Here is a 27,704-nt window from a genome sequence, read left to right on the forward strand (position 1 = left end):
GCAAGACGAGCTTGCATTCAATTCACTGCAGGGATATCCGGCCTTACTTCGAGTCAGAGCATCTCGGTGTCCATTCCACTTGAGGCCACAAACTCAGGGTCTCTCTCACATACCTGTAGCTGAGAGAAGCCTCCTCTTGAGGTGCTTGTGGAAAGTTGGTATTCCTCTTGAGTCGAAGCCAGGGACTAAGCCCTCATCTCTAGTTGATTTGGGGTCCATGGAGAACTTTCGTGTTGCTCCAGTGACCTCAGGATCCCTCTAGACTTGAGACAGTGATCTTGGGTTTTCTCTGGAGTGCCATCAAGGAAATCAAGGCTCCTTTCACGTTTGATGTGGAACACGGAATTGCTCTGCACGCAGTGCAGGGGAATCGGTCCTCATCTCGCGGCGAGGGGGAAGACTCATGATTTTTCTCGAGTTGCGGCCGGAACCTGGGGTATATTCTCGTGTTACGACGGGGAGGGCCCTTCCAGACACGTGTTTGTTCAGCGACATCAGGACTCCTGCCTAGGTGCGAGGGACACCTCGGGATTCTCCTCGAGTCTTGGCATGGCAATTGGGACGCGTCTCCACGTGAGGCGGGAGACCCAGGGTCCCTTTCCACGTGCCACAGGCATCCTGGGACTCCTATCCATTTTCAAGAGGAGTCAGGCATCGTCTCCTTTGGAAGCATTGATCTCTGCAGACCTCTCGAGTTTTCAAAGGATGTGAGGCCTCCGGTCGCGATGAGGAGGAGGACTAGGTTTTTCTCTGTGGTCTCCCCAGGGGATTCAGACATCCCTTCATCTTGGGAGATGCAAGACGAACCTGCATTCAATTCACTGCAGGGATATCTGGCCTTACTTCGAGTCAGAGCATCTCGGTGTCCATTGCACTTGAGGGCACAAACTCAGGGTCCCTCTCACATACCATTAGCTGAGAGTAGCCTCCTCTTGAGCTGCTTGTGGAAAGTTTTTATTCCTCTTGAGTAGAAGCCAGGGACTAACCTCTCATCTCGAGTTGATTTGGGGTCCACGGAGCCCTTTCGTGTTGCTCCAGTGACCTCAGGATCCTTCTAGACTTGAGACAGTGATCTTGGGTTTTCTCTGGAGTGCCATCAAGGAAATCAATGCTCCTTTCATTTTTGATGTGGAATACGGAATTGCTCTGCACGCAGGGCAGGGGAATCGGGCCTCATCACGCGGCGAGGGGGAAGTCTCATGGTTTTTCTCGAGTTGCGGCCCGAACCTGGGGTATATTCTCGAGTTACGACGGGGAGGGCCCTTCCAGACACGTGTTTGTTCAGCGACGTTTGGACTCCTGCCTAAGTGCGAGGGACACCTCGGGATTCTCCTCGAGTCTTGGCATGGCAATTGGGATGCGTCTCCACGTGAGGCGGGAGAATTAGTGTCCCTTTCCACGTGCCACAGGGATCCTGGGACTCCTATCCATTTTCAAGAGGAGTCAGGCATCGTCTCCTTTGGAAGCATTGATCTCCGCAGACCTCTCGAGTTTTCAAGAATGTGAGGCCTCCGGTCGCGTTTAGGCGGAGGACTACGTCTTTCTCTGTGGTCTCCACAGGGGATTAAGACATCCCTTCGTCTTGGGAGATGCAAGACGAGCCTGCATTCAATTCACTGCAGGGATATCCGGCCTTACTTTGAGTCAGAGCATCTCGGTGTCCATTCCACTTGAGGCCACAAACTCAGGGTCCCTCTCACATACATATTGCTGAGAAAAGCCTCCTCTTGAGGTGCTTGTGGAAAGTTGGTATTCCTCTTGAGTCGAAGCCAGGGACTAAGCTCTCATCTCAAGTTGATTTGGGGTCCACGGAGCCCTTTCCTGTTGCTCCAGTGAACTCAGGATCCCTCTAGACTTGAGACAGTGATCTTGGGTTTTCTCTGGAGTGCCATCAAGGAAATCAAGGCTCCTTTCACGTTTGATGTGGAACACGGAATTGCTCTGCACGCAGTGCTAGGGTATCAGGCCTCATCTCGCGGCGAGGGGGAAGTCTCATGGTTTCTCTCGAGTTGCGGCCGGAATCTGGGGTATATTCTCGAGTTACGACGGGGAGGGCCCTTCCAGACACGTGTTTGTTCAGCGACCTCAGGACTCCTGCCTAGGAGCGAGGTACACCTCGGGATTCTCCTCGAGTCTTGGCATGGCAATTGGGATGCGTCTCCACGTGAGGTGGGAGACCCAGGGTCCCTTTCCACGTGCCACAGTCATCCTGGGACTCCTATCCATTTTCAAGAAGAGTCAGGCATCTTCTCCTTTGGAAGCATTGATCTCTGCGGACCTCTCGAGTTTTCAAAGGATGTGAGGCCTCCGCTCGCGATGAGGCGGAGAACGAGGTCTTTCTCTGTGGTCTCCACAGGGGATTCAGAACCCTTCGTCTTGGGAGATGCAAGACGAGCCTGCATTCAATTCACTGCAGGGATATCCGGCCTTACTTCGAGTCAGAGCATCTCGGTGTCCATTCCACTTGAGGCCACAAACTCAGGGTCCCTCTCACATACCTGTAGCTGAGAGAAGCCTCCTCTTGAGGTGCTTGTGGAAAGTTGGTATTCCTCTTGAGTCGAAGCCAGGGACTAAGCTCTCATCTCGAGTTGATTTGGGGTCCACGGAGCCCTTTCATGTTGGTCCAGTGACCTCAGGATCTCTCTAAAGTTGAGACAGTGATCTTGGGTTTTCTCTAGAGTGCCATCAAGGAAATCAACGTCCCTTTCACGTTTGATGTGTAAAACGGAATTGCTCTGCACGCAGTGCAGGGGAATCGGGCCGCATCTCGTGGCGAGGGGGAAGTCTTATGGTTTTTCTCGAGTTGCGGCCGGAACCTGGGGTATATTCTCGAGTTACGACGGGGATGGCCCTTCCAGACACGTGTTTGTTCAGCGACGTCAGGACTCCTGCCTAGGTGCGAGGGACACCTCGGGATTCTCCTCGAGTCTTGGCATGGCAATTGGGACGCGTCTCCACCTGAGGCGGGAGACCCAGGGTCCCTTTCCACGTGCCACAGGGATCCTGGGACTCCGATCCATTTTCAAGAGGAGTCAGGCATCGTCTCCTTTGGAAGCATTGATCTCCGCGGACCTCTCGAGTTTTCAAAGGATGTGAGGCCTCCGGTCGCGATGAGGCGGAGAACTAGTTCTTTCTCTGTGGTCTCCACAGGGAATTCAAACATCCCTTCGTCTTGGGAGATGCAAGACGAGCCTGCATTCAATTCACTGCAGGGATATCTGGCCTTACTTCGAGTCAGAGCATCTCGGTGTCCATTCCACTTGAGGCCACAAACTCAGGGTCCCTCTCACATACCATTAGCTGAGAGTAGCCTCCTCTTGAGGTGCTTGTGGAAAGTTTTTATTCCTCTTGAGTCGAAGCCAGGGACTAAGCTCTCATCTCGAGTTGATTTGGGGTCCACGGAGCCCTTTCGTGTTGCTCCAGTGACCTCAGGATCCTTATAGACTTGAGACAGTGATCTTGGGTTTTCTCTGGAGTGCCATCAAGGAAATCAATGCTCCTTTCATTTTTGATGTGGAATACGGAATTGCTCTGCACGCAGGGCAGGGGAATCGGGCCTCATCTCGCGGCGAGGGGGAAGTCTCATGGTTTTTCTCGAGTTGCGGCAGGAACCGGGTGTATATTCTCGAGTTACGACGGGAAGGGCCCTTCCAGACACGTGTTTGTTCAGCGACGTAAGGACTACTGCCTAGGTGCGAGGGACACCTCGGGTTTCTCCTCGAGTCTTGGCATGGCAATTGGGACGCGTCTCCACGTGAGGCGGGAGATCCAGGGTCCCTTACCACGTGCCACAGGGATCCTTGGACTCCTATCCATTTTCCAGAGGGGTCTGGCATCGTCTCCTTTGGAAGCATTGATCTCCGCGGAACTCTAGAATTTTCAAATGATGTGAGGCCTCCGGTCGCAATGAGGCGGAGAACTAGTTCTTTCTCTGTGGTCTCCACAGGGGATTCAGACATCCCTTCGTCTTGGGAGATTCAAGACGAGCCTTCTTTCCATTCACTGCAGGGATATCCGGCCTTACTTCGAGTCAGAGCATCTCGGTGTCCATTCCACTTGAGGCCACAAACTCAGGGTCCCTCTCACATACCATTAGCTGAGAGTAGCCTCCTCTTGAGGTGCTTGTGGAAAGTTTTTATTCCTCTTGAGTCGAAGCCAGGGACTAAGCTCTCATCTCGAGTTGATTTGGGGTCCACGGAGCCCTTTCGTGTTGCTCCAGTGACCTCAGGATCCTTATAGACTTGAGACAGTGATCTTGGGTTTTCTCTGGAGTGCCATCAAGGAAATCAATGCTCCTTTCATTTTTGATGTGGAATACGGAATTGCTCTGCACGCAGGGCAGGGGTATCGGGCCTCATCTCGCGGCGAGGGGGAAGTCTCATGGTTTTTCTCCAGTTGCGGCCCGAACCTGGGGTATATTCTCGAGTTACGACGGGGAGGGCCCTTCCAGACACGTGTTTGTTCAGCGACGTCAGGACTCCTGCCTAGGTGCGAGGGACACCTCGGGATTCTCCTCGAGTCTTGGCATGGCAATTGGGACACGTCTCCACGTGATGCGGGAGAATCAGTGTCCCTTTCCACGTGCCACAGTGATCCTGGGACTCCTATCCATTTTCAAGAGGAGTCAGGCATCGTCTCCTTTGGAAGCATTGATCTCTGCAGACCTCTCGAGTTTTCAAAGGATGTGAGGCCTCCGGTCACGATGAGGCGGAGGACTAGGTCTTTCTCTGTGGTCTCCACAGGGGATTCAGACATCCCTTCGTCTTGGGAGATGCAAGACGAGCCTGCATTCAATTCACTGCAGGGATATCCGGCCTTACTTCGAGTCAGAGCATCTCGGTTTCCATTGCACTTGAGGCCACAAACTCAGGGTCCCTCTCACATACCTGTAGCTGAGAGAAGCTTCCTATTGAGGTGCTTGTGGAAAGTTGGTATTCCTCTTGAGTCGAAGCCAGGGACTAAGCTCTCATCTCGAGTTGATTTGGGGTCCACGGAGCCCTTTCGTGTTGCTACAGTGACCTCAGGATCCCTCTAGACTTGAGACAGTGATCTTGGGTTTTCTCTGGAGTGCCATCAAGGAATTCAAGGCTCCTTTCACGTTTGATGTGGAACACGGAATTGCTCTGCATGCAGTGCAGGGGAATCGGGCCTCAACTAGCGGCGAGGGGGAAATCTCATGGTTTTTCTCTAGTTGCGGCTTGAACCTGGGGTATATTCTCGAGTTACGACGGGGAGGCCCCTTCCAGACACGTGTTTGTTCAACGACGTCAGGACTCCTGCCTAGGTGCGAGGGACCCCTCGGGATTCTCCTCGAGTCTTGGCATGGCAATTGGGACGCGTCTCCACGTGAGGGGGGAGACCCAGGGTCCCTTTCCACGTGCCACAGGGATCCTGGGACTCCTATCCATTTTCAAGAGGAGTCAGGTATCGTCTCCTTTGGAAGCATTGATCTCCGCAGACCTCTCGAGTTTTTAAAGTATGTGAGGCCTACCGTCGCGATGAGGCGGAGGACTAGGACTTTCTCTGTGGTCTCCACAGCGGATTCAGAAATCCCTTCGTCTTGGGAGATGCAAGACGAGCCTGCATTCAATTCACTGCAGGGATATCCGGCCTTACTTCGAGTCAGAGCATCTCGGTGTCCATTCCACTTGATGCCACAAACTCAGGGTCCCTCTCACATACCTGTAGCTGAGAGAAGCCTCCTCTTGAGGGGCTTGTGGAAAGTTGGTATTCCTCTTGAGTTGAATCCAGGGACTAATCTCTCATCTCGAGTTGATTTGGGGTCCACGGAGACCTTTCGTGTTGCTCCAGTGACCTCAGGATCCCTGTAGTCTAGAGACAGTGATCTTGGGTTTTCTCTGGAGTGCCATCAAGGAAATCAAGGTTCCTTTCACTTTTGATGTCGAACACGGAATTGCTCCGCTCGCAGGGCAGGGGAATCGGGCCTCATCTCGCGGTGAGGGGGAAGTCTCATGGTTTTTCTAGGGTTGCGGCCGGAACCTGGGGTATATTCTCGAGTTATGACGAGGAGGGCCCTTCCAGACACGTGTTTGTTCAGCGAAGTCAGGACTCCTGCCTAGGTGCGAGGAACACCACGGTATTCTCCTCGAGTCTTGGCATGGCAAATGGGACGCGTCTCCACGTGAGGCGGGAGACCCAGGTTCCCTTTGCACTTGCCACAGGGATCCTGGGACTCCTATCCATTTTCAAGAGGAGTCAGGCATCGTCTCCTTTGGAAGCATTGATCTCCGCGGACCTCTCGAGTTTTCAAAGGATGTGAGGCCTCCGGTTGCGATGAGGCAGAGGACTAGGTCTTTCTCTGTTGTCTCCACATGGGATTCAGACATCCCTTATTCTTGGGAGATGCAAGACGAGCCTGCATTCAATTCACTGCAGGGATATCCGGCCTTACTTCGAGTCAGAGCATCTCGGTGTCCATTCCACTTGAGGCCACAAACTGAGGGTCCCTCTCACATAACTGTAGCTGAGAGAATCCTCCTCTTGAGGTGCTTGTGGAAAGTTGGTATTCCTCTTCAGTTGAAGTCAGGGACTCAGCTCTCATCTCGAGTTGATTTGGTGTCCATGGAGCCCTTTCGTGTTGCTCCAGGGACCTCAGGATCCCTCTAGACTTGAGACAGTGATCTTGGGTTTTCTCTGGAGTGCCATCAAGGAAATCAAGGCTCCTTTCATGTTTGATGTGGAACACGGAATTGCTCTGCACGCAGTGCAGGGGAATAGGGCCTCATCTCGCAGCGAGGGGGAAGTCTCATGGTTTTTCTCGAGTTGCGGCAGGAACCGGGGGTATATTTTCGAGTTACGACGGGAAGGGCCCTTCCAGACACGTGTTTGTTCAGCGACGTAAGGACTACTGCCTAGGTGCGAGGGACACCTCGGGTTTCTCCTCGAGTCTTGGCATGGCAATTGGGACGCGTCTCCACGTGAGGCGGGAGATCCAGGGTCCCTTACCACGTGCCACAGGGATCCTTGGACTCCTATCCATTTTCCAGAGGAGTCTGGCATCGTCTCCTTTGGAAGCATTGATCTCCGCGGAACTCTAGAATTTTCAAATGATGTGAGGCCTCCGGTCGCAATGATGCGGAGAACTAGTTCTTTCTCTGTGGTCTCCACAGGGGATTCAGACATCCCTTCGTCTTGGGAGATTCAAGACGAGCCTTCTTTCCATTCACTGCAGGATTATCCGGCCTTACTTCGAGTCAGAGCATCTCGGTGTCCATTCCACTGGAGGCCACAAACTCAGGGTCCCTCTCACATACCTGTAGCTGAGAGAAGCCTCCTCTTGAGGTGCTTGTGGAAAGTTGGTATTCCTCATGAGTCGAAGCCAGGGACTAAGCTCTCATCTCGAGTTGATTTGGGGTCCACGGAGCCCTTTCTTGTTGCTACAGTGACCTCAGGATCCCTCTGGACTTGAGACAGTGATCTTGGATTTTCTCTGGAGTGCCATCAAGGAAATCAAGGCTCCTTTCACGTTTGATGGGGAACACGGAATTGCTCTGCACACAGTGCAGGGGAATCGGGCCTCATCTCGCGGCGAGGGGGAAGTCTCATGGTTTTTCTCGAGTTGCGGCTGGAAACTGGGGTATATTCTCGAGTTACAACGCGGAGGACACTTCCAGACACGTGTTTCTTCAGCGAAGTGAGGACTCCTGCCTAGGTGCGAAGGACACCTCGGGGTTCTCCTCGAGTCTTGGCATGGCAATTGGGACGCGTCTCCACGTGAGGCGGGAGACCCAGGGTCCCTTTCCACGTGCCACAGGGATCCTGGGACTCCTATCCATTTTCAAGAGGAGTCAGGCATCGTCTCCTTTGGAAGCATTGATCTCCGCAGACCTCTCGAGTTTTTAAAGTATGTGAGGCCTACCGTCGCGATGAGGCGAGGACTAGGACTTTCTCTGTGGTCTCCACAGCGGATTCAGAAATCCCTTCGTCTTGGGAGATGCAAGACGAGCCTGCATTCAATTCACTGGAGGGATATCCGGCCTTACTTCGAGTCAGAGCATCTCGGTGTCCATTCCACTTGATGCCACAAACTCAGGGTCCCTCTCACATACCTGTAGCTGAGAGAAGCCTCCTCTTGAGGGGCTTGTGGAAAGTTGGTATTCCTCTTGAGTTGAATCCAGGGACTAATCTCTCATCTCGAGTTGATTTGGGGTCCACGGAGACCTTTCGTGTTGCTCCAGTGACCTCAGGATCCCTGTAGACTAGAGACAGTGATCTTGGGTTTTCTCTGGAGTGCCATCAAGGAAATCAAGGTTCCTTTCACTTTTGATGTCGAACACGGAATTGCTCCGCTCGCAGGGCAGGGGAATCGGGCCTCTTCTCGCGGTGAGGGGGAAGTCTCATGGTTTTTCTAGGGTTGCGGCCGGAACCTGGGGTCTATTCTCGAGTTACGACGGGGAGGGCCCTTCCAGACACGTGATAGGTGCGAGGAACAACTTCGGATTCTCCTAAAGTCTTGGCATGGAAACTGGGAGGCGTCTCCACGTGAGGCGGTAGACCCAGTGTCCCTTTCCACGTGCCACAGGGATCCTGGGACTCCTATCCATTTTCAAGAGGAGTCAGGCATCGTCTCCTTCGGAAGCATTGATATCTGCGGACCTCTCGAGTTTTCAAAGGATGTGAGGCCTCCGGTCGCGATGAAGCGGAGAACTAGGTCTTTCTCTGTGGTCTCCACAGGGGTTTCAGACATCCCTTCGTCTTGGGAGATGTAAGACGAGCCGGCATTCAATTCACTGCAGTGATATCCGGCCTTACTTCGAGTCAGAGCATCTCGGTGTCCATTCCACTTGAGGCCACAAACTCAGGGTCCCTCTCACATACCTGTAGCAGAGAGAAGCCTCCTCTTGAGGTGCTTGTGGAAAGTTGGTATGCCTCTTGAGTCGAAGTCAGGGACTAAGCTCTCATCTCGAGTTGATTTGGGGTCCACGGAGCCCTTTCGTGTTGCTACAGTGACCTCAGGATCCCTCTAGACTTGAGACAGTGATCTTGGGTTTTCTCTGGAGTGCCATCAAGGAAATCAAGGCTCCTTTCATGTTTGATGTGGAACACGGAATTGCTCTGCACGCAGTGCAGGGGAATAGGGCCTCATCTCGCAGCGAGGGGGAAGTCTCATGGTTTTTCTCGAGTTGCGGCAGGAACCGGGGGTATATTCTCGAGTTACGACGGGTAGGGCCCTTCCAGACACGTGTTTGTTCAGCGACGTAAGGACTACTGCCTAGGTGCGAGGGACACCTCGGGTTTCTCCTCGAGTCTTGGCATGGCAATTGGGACGCGTCTCCACGTGAGGCGGGAGATCCAGGGTCCCTTACCACGTGCCACAGGGATCCTTGGACTCCTATCCATTTTCCAGAGGAGTCTGGCATCGTCTCCTTTGGAAGCATTGATCTCCGCGGAACTCTAGAATTTTCAAATGATGTGAGGCCTCCGGTCGCAATGAGGCGGAGAACTAGTTCTTTCTCTGTGGTCTCCACAGGGGATTCAGACATCCCTTCGTCTTGGGAGATTCAAGACGAGCCTTCTTTCCATTCACTGCAGGGATATCCGGCCTTACTTCGAGTCAGAGCATCTCGGTGTCCATTCCACTGGAGGCCACAAACTCAGGGTCCCTCTCACATACCTGTAGCTGAGAGAAGCCTCCTCTTGAGGTGCTTGTGGAAAGTTGGTATTCCTCTTGAGTCGAAGCCAGGGACTAAGCTCTCATCTCGAGTTGATTTGGGGTCCACGGAGCCCTTTCGTGTTGCTACAGTGACCTCAGGATCCCTCTGGACTTGAGACAGTGATCTTGGGTTTTCTCTGGAGTGCCATCAAGGAAATCAAGGCTCCTTTCACGTTTGATGGGGAACACGGAATTGCTCTGCACACAGTGCAGGGGAATCGGGCCTCATCTCGCGGCGAGGGGGAAGTCTCATGGTTTTTCTCGAGTTGCGGCTGGAAACTGGGGTATATTTTCGAGTTACGACGCGGAGGACACTTCCAGACACGTGTTTCTTCAGCGAAGTGAGGACTCCTGCCTAGGTGCGAGGGACACCTCGGGGTTCTCCTCGAGTCTTGGCATGGCAATTGGGACGCGTCTCCACGTGAGGCGGGAGACCCAGGGTCCCTTTCCACGTGCCACAGGGATCCTGGGACTCCTATCCATTTTCAAGAGGAGTCAGGCATCGTCTCCTTTGGAAGCATTGATCTCCGCGGACCTCTCGAGTTTTCAAAGAATACGAGGCCTCCGGTCGCGATGAGGCGGAGAACTAGGTCTTTCTCTGTGGGCTCACAGGGGATTCAAACATCCCTTCTTCTTGGGAGATGCAAGAGGAGCCTGCATTCAATTCACTGCAGGGATATCCGGCCTTACTTCGAGTCAGAGCATCTCGGTGTCCATTCCACTTGAGGCCACAAACTCAGGGTCCCTCTTACATACATGTAGCTGAGAGAAGCCTCCTCTTGAGGTGCTTGTGGATAGTTGGTATTCCTCTTGAGTCGAGGCCAGGGACTAAGCTCTCATCTCGAGTTGATTTGGGCTCCACTGAGCCCTTTTCTGTTGCTACAGTGACCTCAGGATCCCTCTGGACTTGAGACAGTGATCTTGTGTTTTCTCTGGAGTGCCATCAAGGAAATCAAGGCTTCTTTCACGTTTGATGGGGAACACGGAATTGCTCTGCACGCAGTGCAGGGGAATCGGGACTCATCTCGCTTCGAGGGGGAAGTCTCATGTTTTTTTTCGAGTTGCGGCCGGAACCTGTGGTATATTCTCGAGTTACGACGGGGAGGGCCCTTCCAGACACGTGTTTGTTCAGCAACGTCAGGATTCCTGCCTAGGTGCGAGGGACACCGCGGGATTCTCCTCGAGTCTTGGCATGGCAATTGGGATGTGTCTCCACGTGAGGCGGGAGACCCAGGCTCCCTTTCCACGTGCCGCAGGGATCCTGGAACTCCTATCCATTTTCACGAGGAGTCAGGCATCGTCTCCTTTTGAAGTATTGATATCCGCGGACCTCTCGAGTTTTCAAAGGATATGAATCCTCCAGTTGCTTTGAGGTGGAGGACTAGGTCTTTCTCTGTGGTCTCCACAGGGGATTCAGACAGCCCTTCGTCTTGGGAGATACAAGACGAGCCTGCATTCAATTCACTGCAGGGATATCCGGCCTTACTTCGAGTCAGAGCATCTCGGTGTCCATTCCACTTGAGGCCACAAACTCATGGTCCCTCTCACATACCTGCAGCTGAGAGAAGCCTCTTCTTGAGGTGCTTGTGGAAAGATGGTGTTCCTCTTGAGTCGAAACCAAGGACTAATCTGTCATCTCGATTTGACTTGGGGTCCACGGAGCCCTTTCATGTTGCTCCAGTGACCTCAGGATCCCTCTAGACTTGAGACACTGCTTTTGGGTTTTCTCTGGAGTGCCATCAAGGAAATCAAGGCTCCTTTCACGTTTGATGTGGAACACGGAATTGCTCTGCACGCAGTGCAGGAGCATCGGGCCTCATCTCGCGGCGAGGGGGAAGTCTCATGGTTTTTCTCGAGTTGCGGCCGGAACCTGGGGTATATTCTCGAGTTACCACGGGGAGGGCCCTTCCAGACACGTGTTTGTTCAGCGACGTCAGGACTCCTGCCTAGGTGCGAGGGACACCTCGGGATTCTCCTCGAGTCTTGACATGGCAATTGGGAGGCGTCTACACGTGAGGCGTGAGACCCAGGGTCGCATTCCACGTGCCACAGGGATCCTGGGACTCCTATCCACTTTCAAAAGGAGTCAGGCATCGTCTCCTTTGGAAGCATTGATCTCCGCGGACCTCTCGAGTTTTCAAAGGATGTGAGGCCTCCGGTCACGTTGAGGCGGAGGCCTAGGTCTTTCTCTGTGGTCTCCACAGGGGATTCAGACATCCCTTCGTCTTGGGAGATGCAAGACGAGCCTACATTCAATTCACTGCAGGGATATCCGGCCTTACTTCGAGTCAGAGCATCTCGGTGTCCTTTCCACTTGAGGCCACAAACTCAGGGTCCCTCTCACATACTTGTAGCTGAGAGAAGCCTCCTCTTGAGGTGCTTGTGGAAGGTTGGTATTGATCTTAAGTAGAAGCCAGGGACTAAGCTCTCATGTCGAGTTGATTTGGGGTCCACGGAGCGCTTTCTTGTTGCTAGAGTGACCTCAGGATCCCTCCAGACTTGAGAGAGTGATCTTGGGTTTTCTCTGGAGTGCCATCAAGGAAATCAAGGCTCCTTTCACGTTTGATGTGGAACACGGAATTTCTCTGCATGCAATGCAGGGAAATCGGGCCTCATCTCGGGGCGAGGGGGAAGTCTCATGGTTTTTCTCGAGTTGCGGCCGGAACCTGGGGTATATTCTCGAGTTACGACGGGGAGGGCCCTTCCAGACACGTGTTTGTTCAGCGACATCAGGACTCCTGCCTAGGTGCGAGGGACACCTCGGGATTCTCTTCGAGTCTTGGCATGGCAATTGGGTCGCGTCTCCACGTGAGTCGTGAGACCCAGGGTCCCTTTCCACGTGCCACAGGGATCCTGGGACTCCTATCCATTTTCAAGAGGAGTCAGGCATTGTCTCCTTTGGAAGCATTGATCTCCGCAGACCTCTGGAGTTTTCAAAGGATGTGTGGCCTCCGGTTGCGATGAGGCGGAGGACTAGGTCTTTCTCTGACGTCTCCACAGGGGATTCAGACATCCCTTATTCTTGGGAGATGCAAGACGAGCCTGCATTCAATTCACTGCAGGTATATCCGGCCTTACTTCGAGTCAGAGCATCTCGGTGTCCATTACACTTGAGGCCACAAATTCAGGGTTCCTCTCACATACCTGTAGCCGAGAAAAGCCTCCTCTTAAGGTGCTTGTGGAAAGTTGGTATTCCTCTTGAGTCGAAGCCAGTGACTAAGCTCTCATCTCGAGTTAATTTGGGGTCCACGGAGACCTTTCGTGTTGCTCCAGTGACCTCAGGATCCCTCTAGACTTGAGACAGTGATCTTGGGTTTTCTCTGGAGTGCCATCAAGGAAATCAAGTCTCCTTTCACGTTTGATGTGGAACACGGAATTGCTCTGCATGCAATGCAGGGAAATCGGGCCTCATCTCGCGGCAAGGGGGAAGTCTCATGGTTTTTCTCCAGTTGCGGCCGGAACATGGGGTATATTCTAGAGTTACGACGGGGAGGGCCCTTCCAGACACGTGTTTGTTCAGCGACGTCATGACTCCTGCCTAGGTGCGAGGGACACCTCGTGATTCTCCTAGAGTCTGGGCATGGCAAGTGGGACGCGTCTCCAAGTGAGGCGGGAGACCCAGGGTCCCTTTCCACGTGCCACAGGGATCCTGGGACTCCTATCCATTTTCAAGAGGAGTCAGGCATCGTCTCCTTTGGAAGCATTGATCTCTGCGGACCTCTCGAGTTTTCAAAGGATGTGAGGCCTCCGGTCGGGAAGAGGCGGAGAACTAGGTCTTTCTCTGTGGTCACCACAGGGGATTCAGACATCCCTTCGTCTTGGGAGATGCAAGACGAGCCTGGATTCAATTCACTGCAGGGATATCCGGCCTTAATTCAAGTCAGAGCATCTCGCTGTCCATTCCACTTGAGGCCACAAACTCAGGGTACCTCTCACATCCATGTAGCTGAGAGAAGCCTCTTCTTGAGGTGCTTGTGGAAACTTGGTATTCCTCTTGAGTCTAAGCCAGGGACTAAGCTCTCATCTCGAATTGATTTGGGGTTCCCGGAGCACTTTCCTGTTGCTACAGTGACGTCAGGATCCCTCTAGACTTGAGACAGTGACTTTGGGTTTTCTCTGGAGTGCCATCAAGGAAATCAAGGCTCCTTTCACGTTTGATGTGGAACACGGAATTGCTCTGCACGCAGTGCAGGGGAATCGGTCCTCATCTCGCAGCGAGGGGGAAGTCTCATGCTTTTTCTCGAGTTGCGGCCGGAACCTGGGGTATATTCTCGAGTTACGACGGGGAGGGCCCTTCCAGACACGTGTTTGTTCAGCGACGTCAGGACTCCTGCCTAGGTGCGAGGGACATCTCGGGATTCTCCTCGAGTCTTGGCATGGCAATTGGGACGCGTCTCCACCTGAGGCGGGAGACCCAGGGTCCCTTTCCACGTGCCACAGGGATCCTGGGACTCCTATCCATTTTCAAGAGGAGTCAGGCATCGTCTCCTTTGGAAGCATTGATCTCCGCGGACCTGTTGAGTTTTCAAAGGATGTGAGGCCTCCGATCGCGTTGAGGCAGAGGACTAGGTCTTTCTCTGTGGTCTCCACAGGGGATTCAGACAACCCTTCGTCTTGGGAGATACAAGAAGAGCCTGCATTCAATTCACTGCAGGGATATCCGGCCTTACTTCGGGTCAGATCATCTCGGTGTCCATTCCACTTGAGGCCACAAACTCACGGTCTCTCTCACATACCTGTAGCTGAGAGAAGCCTCCTCTTGAGGTGCTTGTGGAAAGTTGGTATTCCTCTTGAGTCGAAGCCAGGGACTAAGCCCTCATCTCTAGTTGATTTGGGGTCCATGGAGACCTTTCCTGTTGCTCCAGTGAACTCAGGATCCCTCTGGACTTGAGACAGTGATCTTGGGTTTTCTCTGGAGTTCCATCAAGGAAATCAAGTCTCCTTTCACGTTTGATGTGGAACACGGAATTACTCTGCATGCAGTGCAGGGGAATCGGGCCTCATCTCGCGGCGAGGGGGAAGACTCATGGTTTTTCTCGAGTTGCGGCCGGAACCTGGGGTATATTCTCGAGTTAGGACGGGGAGAGCCCTTCCAGACACGTGTTTGTTCAGCGACGTCAGGAATCCTGCCTAGGTGCGAGGGACACCGCGGGATTCTCCTCGAGTCTTGGCATGGCAATTGGGACGCGTCTCCACGTGAGGCGGGAGACCCAGGGTCCCTTTCCACGTGCCACAGGGATCCTGGGACTCCTATCCATTTTCAAGAGGAGTCAGGCATCGTCTCCTTTGGAAGCATTGATCTCCGCGGACCTCTCGAGTTTTCAAAGGATGTGAGGCCTCCGGTCTCGATGAGGCGAAGAACTAGGTCTTTCTCTGTGGTTTCCACAGGGGATTCAGACATCCCTTCGTCTTGGGAGATGTAAGACGAGCCTGCATTCAATTCACTGCAGGGATATCCGGCCTAACTTCGAGTCAGAGCATCTCGGTGTCCATTCCACTTGAGGCCACAAATTCAGGGTCCCTCTCACATACCTGTAGCTGAGAGAAGCCTCCTCTTGAGGTGCTTGTGGAAAGTTGGTATTCCTCTTGAGTCGAAGCCAGGGACAAAGCTCTCATCTCGAGTTGATTTGGGGTCCACGGAGCCCTTTCGTGTTGCTCCTGTGACCTCAGGATCCCTCTAGATTTGAGACAGTGATCTTGGGTTTTCTCTGGAGTGCCATCAAGGAAATCAAGGCTCCTTTCACGTTTGATGTGGAACACGCAATTGCTCTGCAGGCAGTGCAGGGGGATCGGGCCTCATCTCGGGGCGAGGGGGAAGTCTCATTGTTTTTTCGAGTTACGGCCGGAACCTGGGGTATATTCTCGAGTTACGACGGGGAGGGACCTTCCAGACACGTGTTGTTCAGCGACGTCAGGACTCCTGCCTAGGTGAGAGGGACACCTCGGAATTCTCCTCGAGTCTTGACATGGCAATTGGGACGGGACTCCACGTGAGGTGGGAGACCCAGGGTCCCTTTCCACGTGCCACAGGGATCCTGGGACTCCTATCCATTTTCAAGAGGAGTCAGGCATCGTCTCCTTTGGAAGCATTGATCTCCGCAGACCTCTCGAGTTTTCAAAGGATGTGAGGCCTCCGGTCGCTTTGAGGCGGAGTACTAGGTCTTTCTCTGTGGTCTCCACAGGGGATTCAGACATCCCTTCTTCTTGGGAGATGCAAGACAAACCTGCATTCAATTCACTGCAGGGATATCCGGCCTTACTTCGAGTCAGAGCATCTCGTTGTCCATTCCACTTGAGGCCACAAACTCAGGGTCCCTCTCACATATCTGTTGCTGAGAAAAGCCTCCTCTTGAGGTGCTTGTGGAAAGTTGGTATTCCTCTTGAGTCGAAGCCAGGGACTAAGCTCTCATCTCGAGTTGATTTGGGGTCCACGGAGCCCTTTCCTGTTGCTCCAGTGAACTCAGGATCCCTCTAGACTTGAGACAGTGATCTTTGGTTTTCTCTGGAGTGCCATCAAGGAAATCAAGGCTCCTTTCACGTTTGATGTGGAACACGGAATTGCTCTGCACGCAGTGCTAGGGTATCGGGCTTCATCTCGCGGCGAGGGGTTAGTCTCATGGTTTCTCACGAGTTGCGGCCGGAACCTTGGTTATATTCTCGAGTTACGACGGGGAGGGCCCTTCCAGACACGTGTTTGTTCAGCCACGTCAGGACTCCTGCCTAGGTGCGAGGGACACCTCGTGAATCTCCTCGAGTCTTGGCATGGCAATTGGGTCGCGTCTCCACGTGAGGCGGGAGACCCAGGGTCCCTTTCCATGTGCCACAGTCATCCTGGGACTCCTATCCATTTTCAAGAGGAGTCAGGAATCGTCTCCTTTGGAAGCATTGATCTCCCCAGACCTCTCGAGTTTTCAAAGGATGTGAGACCTCCGGTCGCCATGAGGCGAAGAACTAGGTCTTTCTCTGTGGTCTCCACAGGGGATTCAGACATCCCTTTATCTTGGGAGATGCAAGCCGAGCCTGCATTCAATTGACTGCAGGGATATCCGGCCTTACTTCGAGTCAGAGCATCTCGGTGTCCATTCCACTTGAGGCCACAAACTCAGGGTCCCTCTCACATACCTGTAGCTGAGAGAAGCCTCCTCTTGAGGTGCTTGTGGAAAGTTGGTATTTCTCTTGAGTCGAAGCCAGGGACTAAGCTATCATCTCGAATTGATTTGGGGTCCACAGAGCCCTTTCGTGTTGCCCCAGTGACCTCAGGATCCCTCTAGACTTGAGACAGTGATCTTGGGTTTTCTCTGGAGTGCCATCAAGGAAATCAAGGCTCCTTTCACGTTTGATGTGGAACACGGAATTGCTCTGCACGCAGTGCAGGGGAATCGGGCCTCATCTCGCGGCGAGGGGGAAGTCTCTTGGTTTTTCTCGAGTTGCGGCCGGAACCTGGGGTATATTCTCGAGTTACGACGGGGAGGGCCCTTCCAGACACGTGTTTGTTCAGCGACGTCAGGACTCCTGCCTAGGTGCGAGGGACACCTCGGGATTCTCCTCGAGTCTTGGCATGGCAATTGGGACGCGTCTCCACCTGAGGCGGGAGACCCAGGGTCCCTTTTCACGTGCCACAGGGATCCTGGGACACCTATCCATTTTCAAGAGGAGTCAGGCATCGTCTCCTTTGGAAGCATTGATCTCCGCAGACATCTCGAGTTTTCAAAGGATGTGAGGGCTCCGGTCGCGTTGAGGTTGAGGACTAGGTCTTTCTCTGTGGTCTCCACAGGGGATTCAGACATCCCTTCGTCTTGGGAGATGCAAGACGAGCCTGCATTCAATTCACTGCAGGGATATCCGGCCTTTCTTCGAGTCAGAGCATCTCGGTGTCCATTTCACTTGAGGCCACAAACTCAGGGTCCCTCTCACATACCTGTAGCTGAGAGAAGCCTCCTCTTGAGGTGCTTGTGGAAAGTTGGTATTCCTCTTGAGTCGAAGCCAGGGACTAAGCTCTCATCTTGAGTTGATTTGGGGTCCACGGAGCCCTTTCCTGTTGCTCCAGTGAACTCAGGATCCCTATAGACTTGAGACAGTGATCTTTGGTTTTCTCTGTAGTGCCATCAAGGATATCAAGACTCCTTTCACGTTTGATGTGGAACACGGAATTGCTCTGCACGCAGTGCTAGGGTATCGAGCCTCATCTTGCCGCGAGGGGGAAGTCTCATGGTTTTTCTCGAGTTGTGGACGGAACCTGGGGTATATTCTCGAGTTACGATGGGGAGGGCCCTTCCAGACACGTGTTTGTTCAGCGACGTCAGGACTCCTGCCTAGGTGCGAGGGACACCTCGGGATTCTCCTCGAGTCTTGGCATGGCAATTGGGACGCGTCTCCACGTGAGGCAGGAGACCCAGGTTCCCTTTCCACGTGCCACAGGGATCCTGGGACTCCTATCCATTTTCAAGAGGAGTCAGGCATCGTCTCCTTTGGAAGCATTGATCTCCGCGGACCTCTTGAGTTTTCAAAGGATGTGAGGCCTCCGGTCGCGTTGAGGCGGAGGACTAGGTCTCTCCCTGTGGTCTAAACAGGGGATTCAGACAACCCTTCGTCTTGGGAGATGCAAGACGAGCCTGCATTCAATTCACTGCAGGGATATCCGGCCTTACTTCGAGTCAGAGCATCTCGGTGTGCATTCCACTTGAGGCCACAAACTCAGGGCCTCTCTCACATAACTGTAGCTTAGAGAAGCCTCCTCTTGAGGTGCTTGTGGAAAGTTGGTATTCCTCTTGAGTCGAAGCCAGGGACTAAGCTCTCATCTCCAGTTGATTTGGGGTCCATGGAGCCCTTTCTTGTTGCTCCAGTGACCTCAGGATCCCTCTAGACTTGAGACAGTGATCTTGGGTTTTGTCTGGAGTGCCATCAAGGAAATCAAGGCTCCTTTCACGTTTGATGTGGAACACGGAATTGCTGTGCACGCAGTGCAGGGGAATCGGTCCTCATCTCGCGACGATGGGGAAATATCATGGTTTTTCTCGAGTTGCGGCCGGGACATGGGGTATATTCTCGAATTACGACGGGGAGGGCCCTTCCAGACACGTGTTTGTTCAGCGACGTCAGGACTCCTGCTTAGGTGCGAGGGACACCTTTGGATTCACCTCGAGTCTTGGCATTGCAATTGGGACGCGTCTCCACGTGACGCGGGAGACCCAGAGTCCCTTTCCACGTGCCACAGGGATCCTGGGACTGCTATCCATTTTCAAGAGGAGTCAGGCATCGTCTCCTTTGGAAACATTGATCTCCGCGGACCTCTCGAGTTTTCAAAGGATGTGAGGCCTCCGGTCGCGATGAGGCGGAGATCTAGGTCTTTCTCTGTGGTCTCCACAGGGGATTCAGACATCCCTTCATCCTGGGAGATGCAAGACGAGCCTGCATTCAATTCACTGCAGTGATATCCGGCCTTACTTCGAGTCAGAGCATCTCGGTGTCCATTCCACTTGAGGCCACAAACTCAGGGTCTCTCTCACATACCTGTAGCTGAGAGAAGCCTCCTCTTGAGGTGCTTGTGGAAAGTTGGTATTCCTCTTGAGTCGAAGCCACGGACTAAACTCTCATCTCGAGTTAATTTGTGGTCCATGGAGCCCTTTCGTGTTGCTCCAGTGACCTCAGGATCCCTCTAGACTTGAGACAGTGATCTTGGGTTTTCTCTGGAGTGCCATCAAGGAAATCAACGCTCCTTTCACGTTTGATGTGGAACACGGAATTGCTCTGCACGCAGTGCAGGGGAATCGGGCCTCATCTCGCTGCGAGGGGGAAGTCTCGTGGTTTTTCTCGAGTTGCGGCCGGAACCTGGGGTATATTCTCGAGTTACGACGGGGAGGGCCCTTCCAGACACGTGTTTGTTCAGCGACGTCAGGACTACTGCCTAGGTGCGAGGGAAACCTCGGGATTCTCCTCGAGTCTTGGCATGGCAATTGGGACGCGTCTCCACGTGAGGCGGGAGACCCAGGGTCCCTTTCCACGTGCCACAGGGATCCTGGGACTCCTATCCATTTTCAAGAGGAGTCAGGCATCGTCCCCTTTGGAAACATTGATCTCCGCGGACCTCTCGAATTTTCAAAGGATGTGAGGTCTCCGGTCGCGATGAGGCGGAGATCTAGGTCTTTCTCTGTGCTCTCCACCGGGGATTCAGACATCCCTTCGTCTTGGGAGATGCAAGACGAGCCTGCATTCAATTCACTGCAGGGATATCCGGCCTTACTTCGAGTCAGAGCATCTCGGTGTCCATTCCACTTGAGGCCACAAACTCACGGTCCCTCTCACATACCTGTAGCTGAGAGAAGCCTCCTCTTGAGGTGCTTGTGGAAAGTTGGTATTCCTCTTGAGTCTAAGGCAGGGACTAAGCTCTCATCTCGAGTTGATTTGGGGTCCACGGAGCCCTTTCTTGTTGCTCCAGTGACCTCAGGATCCCTCTAGACTTGAGACAGTGATCTTGGGTTTTCTCTGGAGTCACATCAAGGAAATCAAGGCTCCTTTCACGTTTGATGTGGAACACGGAATTGTTCTGCATGCAGTGCAGGGGAATCGGGCCTCACCTCGCGGCGAGGGGTAAGTCTCATGGTTTTTCTTGAGTTGCGGCCGGAACCTGGGGTATATTCTCGAGTTACTACGGGGAGGGCCCTTCCAGACACGTGTTTGTTCAGCGACGTCAGGATTCCTGCCTAGGTGCGAGGGACACCTCGGGATTCTCCTCGAGTCTTGGCGTGGCAATTGGGACGCGTCTCCACGTGAGGCGGGAGACCCAGGGTCCCTTTCAACGTGCCACAGGGATCCTGGGACTCCTATCCATTTTCAAGAGGAGTCAGGCATCATATCCTTTGGAAGCATTGATCTCCGTGGACCTCTCGAGTTTTCAAAGGATGTGAGGCCTCCGGTCGTGATGAGGCGGAGGACTAGGTCTTTCTCTGTGGACTCCACACGGTATTCAGACATCCCTTCGTCTTGGGAGATGCAAGACGAGCCTGCATTCAATTCACTGCAGGGATATCCGGCCTTACTTCGAGTCAGAGCATCTCGGTGTCCATTCCACTTGAGGCCAAAAACTCAGGGTCCCTCTCACATACCTGTAGCTGACAGAAGCCTCCTCTTGAGGTGCTTGTGGAAAGTTGGTATTCCTCTTGAGTCGAAGCCAGGGACTAAGCTCTCATCTCGAGTTGATTTGGGGTCCACGGAGCCCTTTCGTGCTGCTCCAGTGACCTCAGGATCCCTCTAGTCTTGAGACAGTGATCTTGGGTTTTCCCTGGAGTGCCATCAAGGAAATCAAGGCTCCTTTCACGTTTGATGTGGAACACGCAATTGCTCTGCACGCAGTGCAGGGGAATCGGGTCTCATCTCGCGGCGAGGGGGAAGTCTCATGGTTTTTCTCGAGTTGTGGACGGAACCTGGGGTATATTCTCGAGTTACGACGGGGAGGGCCCTTCCAGACACGTGTTTGTTCAGCCACGTCAGGACTCCTGCCTAGGTGCGAGGGACACCTCGGGATTCTCCTCGAGTCTTGGCATGGCCATTGGGATGCGTCTCCACGTGAGGCGGGAGACCCAGGGTCCCTTTCCACGTGCCACAGGGATCCTGGGACTCCTATCCTTTTTCAAGAGGAGTCAGGCATCGTCTCCTTTGAAAGCATTGATCTCCGTGGACCTCTCGATTTTTCAAAGGATGTGAGGCCTCCGTTCGCGTTGAGGCGGAGGACTAGGTCTTTCTCTGTGGTCTCCACAGGGGATTAAGACATCCCTTCGTCTTGGGAGAGGCAAGACAAGCCTTCATTCAATTCACTGCAGGGATATCCGGCCTTACTTCGAGTCAGAGCCTCTCGTTGTCCATTCCACTTGAGGCCACAAACTCAGGGTCCCTCTCACATACCTGTTGCTGAGAGAAGCCTCCTCTTGAGGTGATTGTGGAAAGTTGGTATTCCTCTTGAGTGGAAGCCAGGGACTAAGCTCTCATCTCGAGTTGATTTGGGGTCCACGGAGCCCTTTCGTGTTACTCCAGTGACCTCAGGATCCCTCTAGACTTGAGACAGTGATCTTGGGTTTTCTCTGGAGTGCCATCAAGGAAATCAAGGCTCCTTTCACGTTTGATGTGGAACACGGAATTGCTCTGCACGCAGTGGAGGGGAATCGGGCCTCATCTCGCGGCGAGGGGGAAGTCTCATGGTTTTTCTCGAGTTGCGGCCGGAACCTGGGGTATATTCTCGAGTTACGATGGGGAGGGCCCCTCCAGACACGTGTTTTTTCAGCTACGTCAGGACTCCTGCCTAGGTGCGAGGGACACCTCGGGATTCTCCTCGAGTCTTGGCATGGCAATTGGGACGCGACTCACGTGAGGTGGGAGACCCAGGGTCCCTTTCCACATGCCACAGGGATCCTGGGACTCCTATGATTTTCAAGAGGAGTCAGACATCGTCTCCTATGGAAGCATTGATCTCCGCGGACCTCTCGAGTTTTCAAAGGATGTGAGGCCTCCGGTCACGTTAAGGCGGAGGACTAGGTCTTTCTCTGTGGTCTCCACAGGGGATTCAGACATCCCTTCGTCTTGGGAGAGGCAAGACAAGCCTTCATTCAATTCACTGCAGGGATATCCGGCCTTACTTCGAGTCAGAGCATCTCGTTGTCCTTTCCACTTGAGGCCACAAACTCAGGGTCCCTCTCACATACCTGTTGCTGAGAGAAGCCTCCTCTTGAAGTGCTTGTGGATAGTTGGTATTCCTCTTGAGTGGAAGCCAGGGACTAAGCTCTCATCTCGAGTTGATTTGGGGTCCACGGAGCCCTTTCTGTTGCTCCAGTGACCTCAGGATCCCTCTAGACTTGAGACAGTGATCTTGGGTTTTCCCTGGAGTGCCATCAAGGAAATCAAGGCTCCTTTCACGTTTGATGTGGAACACGCAATTGCTCTGCACGCAGTGCAAGGGAATCGGGCCTCATCTCGGAGCGAGGGGGAAGTCTCATGGTTTTTCTCGAGTTGCGGCCGGAACCTGGGGTATATTCTCGAGTTACGACGGGGAGGGCCCTTCCAGACACGTGATTGTTCAGCGACGGCAGGACTCCTGCCTAGGTGCGAGGGACACCGCGGAATTCTCCTCGAGTCTTGGCATGACAATTGGGACGCGTCTCCACGTGAGGCGGGAGACCCAGTGTCCCTTTCCACGTGCCACAGGGATCCTGGGACTCCTTTTCATTTTCAAGAGGAGTCAGGCATCGTCTCCGTTGGAAGCATTGATCTGCGCAGACCTCTCGACTTTTCAAAGGATGTGAGGCCTCCGGTCGCGTTGAGGCGGAGAACTAGGTCTTTCTCTGTCGTCTCCACAGGGGATTCAGACATCCCTTCATCTTGGGAGATGCAAGACGAGCCTACATTCAATTCACTGCAGGGATATCTAGCCTTACTTCAAGTCAGAGCATCTCGGTGTCCATTCCACTTGAGGCCAAAACTCGTGGTCCCTCTCACATACCTGTAGCTGAGAGAAGCCTCCTCTTGAGGTGCTTGTGGAAAGTTGGTATTCCTCTTGAGTCGAAGCCAGGGAATAAGCTCTCTTCTCGACTTGATTTGGGGTTCACGGAGCCCTTTCGTGTTGCTCCAATGACCTCAGGATCCCTCTAGACTTGAGACAGTGATCTTGGGTATTCTCTGGAGTGCCATCTAGGAAATCAAGTCTCCTTTCACGTTTGATGTGGAACACGGAATTGCTCTGCACGCAATGCAGGGGAATCAGGCCTCATCTCGCAGCGAGGGGGATGTCACATGGTTTTTCTCGAGTTGCGGCCGGAACCTGGGGTATATTCTCGAGTTACGACGGGGAGGGCCCTTCCAGACACGTTTTTGTTCAGCAACGTCAGGACTCCTGCCTAGGTGCGAGGGACACCTCGGGATTCTCCTCGAGTCTTGGCATGGCAATTGGGACGCGTCTCCACGTAAGGCGGGAGACCCAGGGTCCCTTTCCACGTGCCAAAGGGATCCTGGGACTCCTATCCATTTTCAAGAGGAGTCAGGCATCGTCTCCTTTGGAAGCATTGATCTGCGCGGACCGCTCGATTTTTCAAAGGATGTGATGTCTCCGGTCGCGATGAGGCGGAGGACTAGGTCTTTCTCTGTGGTCTCCACAGGGTATTCATACATCCCTTCGTCTTGGGAGATGCAAGACGAGCCTGCATTCAATTCACTGCAGGGATATCTGGCCTTACTTCGAGTCAGAGCATCTCGCTGTCCATTCCACTTGAGGCCACAAACTCAGGGTCCCACTCACAATCCTGTAGCTGAGAGAAGCCTCCTCTTGAGGTGCTTGTGGAAAGTTGGTATTCCTCTTGAGTCGAAGCCAGGGACTAAGCTCTCATTTCGAGTTGATTTGGGGACCGCAGAGCCCTTTCGTGTTGCTCCAGTGACCTCAGGATCCCTCTAGACTTGAGACAGTGATCTTGGGTTTTCTCTGGAGTGCCATCAAGGAAATCAAGGCTCCTTTCTCGTTTGATGTGGAACACGGAATTGCTCTGCACGCAGTGGAGGGGAATCGGGCCTCATATCGCGGCGAGGGGGAATCTCATGGTTTTTCTCGAGTTGCGGCCGGAACCTGGGGTATATTCTCGAGTTACCACGGGGAGGGCCCTTCCAGACACGTGTTTGTTCAGCGACGTCAGGACTCCTGCCTAGGTGCGAGGGACACCTCGCGATTCTCCTCGAGTCTTGGCATGGCAATTGGGACGCGTCTCCACATGAGGCGGGAGACCCAGGGTCCCTTTCCACGTGCCACAGGGATCCTGGGACTCCTATCCATTTTCAAGAGGAGTCAGGCATCGTCTCCTTTGGAAGCATTGATCTCCGCGGACCTCTTGAGTTTTCAAAGGATGTGAGGCCTCCGGTCGCGATGAGGCGGAGAACTAGGTCTTTCTCTGTCGTCTCCACAGGGGATTCAGACATCCCTTCGTCTTGGGAGATGCAAGACGAGCCTGCATTCAATTCACTGCAGGGATATCCGGCCTTACTTCGAGTCAGAGCATCTCGGGGTCCATTCCACTTGAGGCCACAAACTCAGGGTCCCTCTCACATACCTGAAGCTGAGAGAAGCCTCCTCTTGAGGTGCTTGTGGAAAGTTGGTATTCCTCTTGAGTCGAAGCCAAGCACTAAGCTCTCATCTCGAGTTGATTTGGGGTCCATGAAGCCCTTTCGTGTTGCTCCAGTGACCTCAGGATCCCTCTAGACTTGAGACAGTGATCTTGGGTTTTCTCTGGAGTGCCATCAAGGAAATCAACGCTCCTTTCACGTTTGATGTGGAACACGGAATTGCTCTGCACGCAGTGCAGGGGAATCGGGCCTCATCTCGGGGCGAGTGGGAAGTCTCATGGTTTTTCTCGAGTTGCGGCCGGAACCTGGGGTATATTCTCGAGTTACGACGGGGAGGGCCCTTCCAGACACTTGTTTGTTCAGCGACGTCAGGACTCCTGCCTAGGTCCGAGGGACACCTCGGAATTCTCCTCGAGTCTTGGCATGGCAATTGGGACGCGTCTCCACGTAAGGCGGGAGACCAAGGGTCCCTTTCCACGTGCCAAAGGGATCCTGGGACTCCTATCCATTTTCAAGAGGAGTCAGGCATCGTCTCCTTTGGAAGCATTGATCTGCGCGGACCGCTCGATTTTTCAAAGGATGTGATGTCTCCGGTCGCGATGAGGCGGAGTACTAGGTCTTTCTCTGTCGTCTCCACAGGGGATTCAGACATCCCTTCGTCTTGGGAGATGCAAGACGAGCCTGCATTCAATTCACTGCAGGGATATCTGGCCTTACTTCGAGTCAGAGCATCTCGCTGTCCATTCCACTTGAGGCCACAAACTCAGGGTCCCACTCATATACCTGTAGCTGAGAGAAGCCTCCTCTTGAGGTGCTTGTGGAAAGTTGGTATTCCTCTTGAGTCGAAGCCTGCGACTAAGCTCTCATCTCGAGTTGATTTGGGGTCCATGAAGCCCTTTCTTGTTGATCCAGTGACCTCAGGATCCCTCTAGACTTGAGACAGTGATCTTGGGTATTCTCTGGAGTGCCATCAAGGAAATCAAGGCTCCTTTCACGTTTGATGTGGAACACGGTATTGCTCTGCACGCAGTGCAGGGGAATCGGTCCTCATCTCGCGGCGAGGGGGAAGTCTCATGGTTTTTCTCGAGTTGCGGCCGGAACCTGGGGTATATTCTCGAGTTACGACGGGGAGGGCCCTGCCAGACACATATTTGTTCAGCGACATCAGGACACCTGCCTAGATGCGAGGGACACCTCGGAATTCTCCTCGAGTCTTGGCATGGCAATTGGGACGCGTCTCCACGTGAGGCGGGAGACCCAGGGTCCGTTTCCACGTGCCACAGGGATCCTGGGACTCCTATCCATTTTCAAGAGGAGTCAGGCATCGTCTCCTTTGGAAGCATTGATCTCCGCGAACCTCTCGAATTTTCAAAGGATGTGAGGCCTCCGGTCGCAATGAGGCGGAGATCTAGGTCTTTCTCTGTGGTCTCCACAGGGTATTCAGACATCCCATCGTCTTGGGAAATGCAAGACGAGCCTGCATTCAATTCACTGCAGGGATATCCGGCCTTACTTCGAGTCAGAGCATCTCGGAGTCCATTCCACTTGAGGCCACAAACTCAGGGTCCCTCTCACATACCTGTAGCTGAGAGAAGCCTCCTCTTGAGGTGCTTGTGGAAAGATGGTATTCCTCTTGAGTCGAAGCCAGGGACTAAGCTCTCATCTCGAGTTGATTTGGGGTCCACGGAGCCCTTTCGTGTTGTTCCAGTGACCTCAGGATCCCTCTAGACTTGAGACAGTTATCTTGGGTTCTCTCTGAAGTGCCATCAAGGAAATCAAGTCTCCTTTCACGTTTGATGTGGAACACGGAATTGCTCTCACGCAGTGCAGGGGAATCGGGCCTCATCTCGCTGCGAGGGGGAAGTCTCATAGTTTTTCTCGAGTTGCGGCTGGAACCTGGGGAATATTCTCGAGTTACGACGGGGAGGGCCCTTCCAGACACGTGTTTGTTCAGCGACGTCAGGACTCCTGCCTAGGTGCGAGGGACACCTCGGAATTCTCCTCGAGTCTTGGCATGGCAATTGGGACGCGTCTCCACGTGAGGCGGGAGACCCAGGGTCCCTTTCCACGTGCCAAAGGGATCCTGGGACTCCTATCCATTTTCAAGAGGAGTCAGGCATCGTCTCCTTTGGAAGCATTGATCTCCGCGGACCTCTCGAGTTTTCAAAGGATGTGAGGCCTCGTTCGCGATGAGGCAGAGGACTAGGTCATTCTCTGTCGTCTCCATAGGGGATTCAGACATCCCTTCTTCTTGGGAGATGCAAGACGAGCCTGCATTCAATTCACTGCAGGGATATCCGGCCTTACTTCGAGTCAGAGCATCTCGGTGTCCATTCCACTTGAGGCCAAAAACTCAGGGTCCCTCTCACATACCTGTAGCTGAGAGAAGCCTCCTCTTGAGGTGCTTGTGGAAAGTTGGTATTCCTCTTGAGTCGAAGCCAGGGACAAAGCTCTCATCTCGAATTGATTTGGGGTCCACGGAGCCCTTTCGTGTTGCTCCAGTGACCTCAGGATCCCTCTAGACTTGAGACAGTGATCTTGGGTTTTCCCTGGAGTGCCATCAAGGAAATCAAGGCTCCTTTCACGTTTGATGTGGAACACGCAATTGCTCTGCACGCAGTGCAAGGGAATCGGGCCTCATCTCGGGGCGAGGGGGAAGTCTCATGGTTTTTCTCGAGTTGCGGCCGGAACCTGGGGTATATTCTCGAGTTACGACGGGGAGGGCCCTTCCAGACACGTGTTTGTTCAGCGACGTCAGGACTCCTGCCTAGGTGCGAGGGACACCTCGGAATTCTCCTCGAGTCTTGGCATGGAAATTGGGACGCGTCTCCACGTGAGGCGGGAGACCCAGGGTCCCTTTCCACGTGCCACAGGGATCCTGGAACTCCTTTTCATTTTCAAGAGGAGTCAGGCATCGTCTCCGTTGGAAGCATTGATCTCC

Source organism: Dama dama, chromosome 30 (genome assembly GCF_033118175.1).
Source record: "Dama dama isolate Ldn47 chromosome 30, ASM3311817v1, whole genome shotgun sequence".
NCBI lineage: Eukaryota > Metazoa > Chordata > Mammalia > Artiodactyla > Cervidae > Dama > Dama dama.